We start from the raw sequence: 6,000 nt of genomic DNA on the forward strand, positions 1-6,000 counted from the left end.
CACATCGGAGCCATCATCTTGATTAAAAGCTATTTATTGGTGAACGGTTTGTCTGTGAAATCAATTTTTCATCTCCAAATGTCACTTTCTACGGCTCTGCAGTGCGGATCGGCGGAGATGTTTCGCTGAAATATACATGGGACTTCTTTTGCCCTCCCGTGGCTCGCAAATTTTGATTGGTGTGAGAGGGAGGGAAGATGGATGAAGACTGTCTGGGGTCGGTTGTCAGGAGACTTGGGGGGGGGGGGGGGAGGAAGGGGCTGCAACGTTGTTCTATGTCTGCGTGAAAATGTCTCATATCGGAAATGGCAGCTCCCGTATGAATTCAAATCCAGACACAAACCGCATGCTAATTAACAGAACTGCACACGGGCAGGGAAGGTAAAAACGATAAAGTCCGCCTCAGCTCAGATACAGTGCTATCTTAAAACGTTAAACCCTCTGTGCTAAAAGCATATAGCTGTCTACGTATTATAAATAAGAGTTCATATTTAATGAAATACAGTTTGGATGGACGGAATTCGACACAATGCATTACTGCATCAGAGATTCCCTCTACTTCCACAGCACCTGAGGTTCTGTACAAACGTTACCGCAGATCCTTAAACCTCATCTCACTATGTACACCGTGTTCACGTTTCATATACTAATAAGACCAAAAAGGACAATTACACAGACTAACTGCACCCGTAATTGTAATACACACGTGGTGTCTTGTCCGACTCAACTGAGATTATTTACTCCAGCCAGCTACAAACAATTGCTAAACTTTTGTTCGCCCGCACTCCGATTTCCTTTTGATCAGACCGACTACAACGTATATCTCTGCCAAGTCAAACTTCTTGAACTTTTGCTCCTCTGTCTCCCACACAAACCCACACAATGTGCCGCTCTCCTGATTTTATCATCATTTTGCGCTCACGTCGGCACACAGCTTCAGCTTTTCCTCCGAACAGCGATACCTTGCCCCGCATTAGGTCAAATATCTACTGACAGGCATCATGAAGCGATTTCCTCCATCAGTCCTCTCCACTCCGTCTTTCTCTCTCTCTCTCTCCTCTGACATCTTGACTTCATCTCTCCTCGCTGCTCATCGCTCCCGCCCCGCTCGCCGCTCTCCTGCAACATCTCATATTCATCATTTCGTCGGCCGATTTCTTCCCTGCCCTCGCTCTTTTGTCAAACGACATCTTGCATTTATAAATCCATCCTTTCCCGCTGGAACATGTTTAACTCATCCGTCCTGTCTCTCTCCTCTCCCTCAGATCTACAGCAAATGTTTGACCAAGCTGTTCCGCACTGTATTATTCAGCGCCGTGTGTGAGCCGCCGTCATCAGACATGTATGCCTGACATGATGCATTGGCTCTGTTTAATTATAGAGACGCTGAATAAATATTTACAGATGGCCGATCCGTCTTCTCCCGGTCAGGCCCACAAGTGTGATTTATGAACCGTCAGTTAATGCAGAATAAAACGGCTGTCATTGTTTCTATATGGAGGCTGGGTATTACACACTGCGTGTATGCATTACAGCCAGACATATATGGTATTTCAGGTCTTACACGCTGCCGTGCTAATGCGTGCAAGTTGCTGCTGCTGCTATGAGCCTGAATAGAATTTGTTCCGCATTTAAACAGGTTCTTGAGACGGCATTAACCTGCAAAGATACTCCAGCGGTATTAGCTCCAAAAGCTGTCAGGTCTTGTCAGATATGGTGGATGGAGATGGGTAGGAGAGTAAATGGAATACATTAAAGTTTAAAACTCCGACCTGAAATAACCTCGCTCGACCCGGTGTTTTTTTTGTTTTTTTTCACCCACGCTGAACAGAACTTCACTGCTGGGATATCCAAAGAGTTGCTATAATGCTTTTAAAGGAGATATATGAAGATGATTTTCAGGCTCATTGTTTTAATTTGTATTAATACTAGAACAGGTTTACATGCTTTATTGCTCAAAAAACACATCAGTGTAGCTCAGACTGTTTAGTGCTGCAGCAGTATATTCCCCCTCTGTCTGTTTTGGTTTCCTGTCTCTTTCAGGCCCCGCCTCCTGACCACCCAATCTGCTCTGATTGGTCAGCTCGCACACACCTGAGCCTGCTAAAAACAACTGCCAACTTCTACATGCCAAACTAGCCACTCAGGCATATATTTGCAAATGTGTTGCACTGTGATGGTCACACAGATTTAAAGACGGGACTACTGACAAAGCGCTTCAGGAGCAGTGTTTCGGTGGGAGAGAGGCACTTCTGTCGGCGTCGACTAAACTTTCAAGGTATTTTACACGTACAAGAACACACATTAAACAAAATAAATGGAAAAGGCATGACAGGTCTCCTTTTAATTCTTCTACAATGAGCTTGTAATTGAAATAGGAGCTATTTGTTTACTGGAGATTCTGCTCCTCAACAGACCTGATTTCAGACAAGAGTTGGGTATTATCAACCAACCCGAACATCAGAAATGACAACATCAGATGAAGATTGCTGTCAAATACGTTCTAAATATATTTCTATGAAATCAAAATTAATACACACAACTAAATTGTGCTCCAATTTAGGGCGAAATGATGAATAAAATTAAACCTAACCTAATTCAAGCCGGAGGGAATTAGATCCAGAATCAAGCCAAACCCGAAAGAGTCAGACTAATCGCGTTTGGGCTGAGATTCAAAGCTCTAGATTAACAACCCCTGGATCCAAAGCAGTCTATTACCGGCGTGGGCGGCTGTGTGGAAACAGAGGGGCCTGCGAGGCTAGTTATGATGAACTGCTGGGATGCGAAACACTGTGCCTTTTTTACATCGGGTGTCGCATGATGAAAAACCGAGACTTGCGGCCAGTTTGTGGCCCCCACACACGGCTGCTCTCCGGTCACTTTTAACTCATGGCTCAGGCAGCTTGAAAAGGTTCAACTTGCACAGAAATCTTCGGGAAGTACTCCACGTTAGATCACGTTTCCACACAGCGTTGCTCGGTTCAGACGCCGGCTCCTTTGATAACAGAGCCAAATCTTAAGAAAAGCGCAATATCTTTGTTTGGGTTATCTTTTTCAAGCTAGTGCCCCTCAGCAGGTTAACTCAAGCGCCACAGCATGCTCGTGAACTCTCTCTCTCTCGCACAGGCCCTCGCTAAAAATCCATCCCGATCTAGTTCAGCTTTCCACTTTACGAGTGACGTTTATGCGAGCTCGGAGGTGGAGTGGGTTGTATATCGCCGCGTTGTGCACGAGTTAGAACTCGTGCCACTGGGAGAGAGGTACAGTAAAAACACATTAGGCATTTCACTTCCAAACTCACCGGAGGGCTGCAAATGTTTCCTAATGCTCTTTTTACGGCGCGCGGCACGACAGAGTGTGTGCCTGCGTGGGCGCGCGCGTGCATCTGAGGTGTGTGCGCGAGAGAGGAGTCTGCTTGCGTGAGTGACTGCATGTGTTCTCGTGTGTGTGTGTGGGTGTGTGTGTGTGTGTGCTCGACTGCCTGCCTGCCCGCCTGCTGGTGCTCCGCGGCCATCTGGTATCTGGTCAGTCTAGCGAGCCTCTGGAGGGCACCTGGCCAGCAGCTTGCTCACCTGGCTCCGCTAGCCCCTGCCAACCGCCACACCTGGCCTGGCCGGCACGCAGGGAGAGGGAACAGATTGGGGAGCGCGGCCAAAAGTAGTTCTACATCGCGGCATGAAATAATGCAGCGACATATATATTCGCCGCGAGGATAGCGATCTGCGTTTCACTGCGAATCTGCCATTTCTGAGATGGGACAGCCGCACGAAATGATGTTTCAGATAACAGTCGGCAGGCCGATCCGAACGCGCAGCTCATCATCCGAGACTGTCGACGCTCATATAAGATCCCATAATGAGTGATGTCGACTTCTGCTGCATCTGTCCCCAACAGTTTGTGCCAGTCTGTGCCAGCCCATCCATTTAGCATACGATGGCACTTCCTTCCTGCAGGTTGTCCTCTGCTATCAATTACACTTTTTCCTCTCCCGGCAAGAAAGATGCTCTTTGTCCCCCGCACACACACACAAAATGCATGCACACACACACAAAATGCATGGACACACACATACACACACACACGGCGGCCGCAGAGGGACAGACACCTGCAGAGTGTTTGTCACCTCTTCTGTTGGCATCTGCGACCGCGTGGCATTGTGGGAGAGACGGCCATCTGTTGTCGGCAAGGCTGGATTGGAAGGGGGCAAGCGGGCGCGGCGCCTCATGCTGCTCTTTTCTGTTGGCCTGAGCCGTGTGAAGTGTTGTGTTGTTAAGGTGTTTGTGTTGTTCTCACTCCTATCGGCGTTTCCTCGGCTTAAAAAAACAACTACAAAAAAAAACAACAAAAAAAACGGCCACGGCGAAAAAGCGAAACTCGATTTTGCGTTTAATAAGCATGAAACACAACTGTGAAGTCGCTGCTACGCTGTTAAAAGCAATTGTAGCGTTTTTTCTGGAGGGCACAAACACATTTTTTTTTTTTGGTTTCAAGAAATCCAACGTGTGCTAATTGCACAAAAAAGCAACGTCCCGTACGGAATGTTTTGGATTCATTAAAGCCGCATGCAAACCATGTCGCCTTTTGTCAAACTGAACTCGCTCCTAATTATCTTGGAAATGTTTACCCCTCTTCACGGGGAGACAGCACGCCGACGCTTGATTGACATGACAGTGGCTGCAAAGTTTCTTCAATTATCCTGGCAAGGTTACGATTGCTGCCTCTTGATTCACAGCAGGTCCTTGTCATTCTGAGCACAGAAATACTCAACTTCATTTCTCTACCTACGCCGCTGTAACCTATGAATTTTAAGTCCGCCGGGATTGTATATAAAAAAAGATAGATGGGGAGTGAGAACCATTAAAAATGATTGTGGTATTTAAAACGTGCGAAGTGAGCCGAGGGCAGCTTTCACTGTGATATCGCCGGCCGGCTGGGCAGTCCTCCACTTTGCTCCAGACTGAAACGGCATTCAGACAGACTGCCTTGAAACTTTGTCGCCATTCCTCGTCCTCAGAGAATGTTCTGTAATTTGGCTTACATAAATTTCCTTCCTCAGGGTGAGCAAATCTATCTTTTCATCATCCGGTCAATATTTTTATTTGTCCAGTATGGTTCACAACTAACTAAGTCACCCTCAGACACAGTCTGGAAAAACAGGCACTTGCCAGGTGACTGAGCGAAACAAAGGTCCATCACCGATTATCACAGGTTAACAGTCGGATCAGAGCAGAGCCAGCCGAGCCGGTTGGTAAAATCGAACTCTTGCCGAAGTCGAGAGAAGAGTGAAAACATCTTTTACAGCGCAAAAAAGATTTTAGTACCCTTCTTAGATCAGCGTTGATATAGACGATACTAGCACAATTTATGCTAACCTCCTGAAGAGCTGCCATTGTTGTTTTGCGCAAACAGTCGCTTCTCTCTGGCCCGGCTGTAGCTCAGTGGGTAGAGCAAGTCGGCTAGTCGCTGGTTCAAATCCCAGCTCTCCCGGACTGAGCTGAGCTGCATGTCGAAGTGTGCCTGAGCAAGATACTGAACCCCAACTTGCTCCTGATGTGCAGTTGATACCTCACATGGCAGCCTCTCACTTCAGTAAAGAGCGCTATGATGAGCTAGCGACTTGTCCAGGGGTGTACCCTGCCCTTGCCAAGAGACAGCTGAGACTGGCTACAGACAGTGGATGGACGGATAGCTAGCTTCTCTCTGGGCAGTTTGGCTGTAAACCCGTGGCTTGAAGCCTTGAAAGACGGAGTTGGTTTCGTGACAACATCATAACATGACAGCCATGGTTGGTAACATTAAACTCTGAGTAATTAACATTTGTTAGCATGCAGGTCACACTAAGCTAACATTAGCAATAACGACATTTCTAGCAGTTGCTAAGCTTTTACTTACTGTTGTCAGGTGATCAGCCAAAATTTGTGATATGGCTGTTTCCTTTGGGGTTCATATTTGCCAATTGTGTTATCCCACAAGTTATAATACCATCTAGGCTTAGGGTCG

General features: G+C 46.9%; 1 long non-coding RNA gene across 1 annotated transcript in view; it reads right to left on the minus strand.

Moving 5' to 3' along the window:
* LOC119016967 overlaps positions 1–3,345 on the minus strand; it is a 33,061-nt gene extending 29,716 nt beyond the window's left edge. Inside the window, exon 1 of the long non-coding RNA XR_005074308.1 lies at positions 3,302–3,345. This is a non-coding gene — a long non-coding RNA (uncharacterized LOC119016967). The remainder of the gene's footprint in view (positions 1–3,301) is intronic.
* Between the last annotated feature and the right edge of the window lie 2,655 nt (positions 3,346–6,000).

Source organism: Acanthopagrus latus, chromosome 3, assembly GCF_904848185.1.
Source record: "Acanthopagrus latus isolate v.2019 chromosome 3, fAcaLat1.1, whole genome shotgun sequence".
NCBI classification, from domain to species: Eukaryota; Metazoa; Chordata; class Actinopteri; order Spariformes; family Sparidae; genus Acanthopagrus; species Acanthopagrus latus.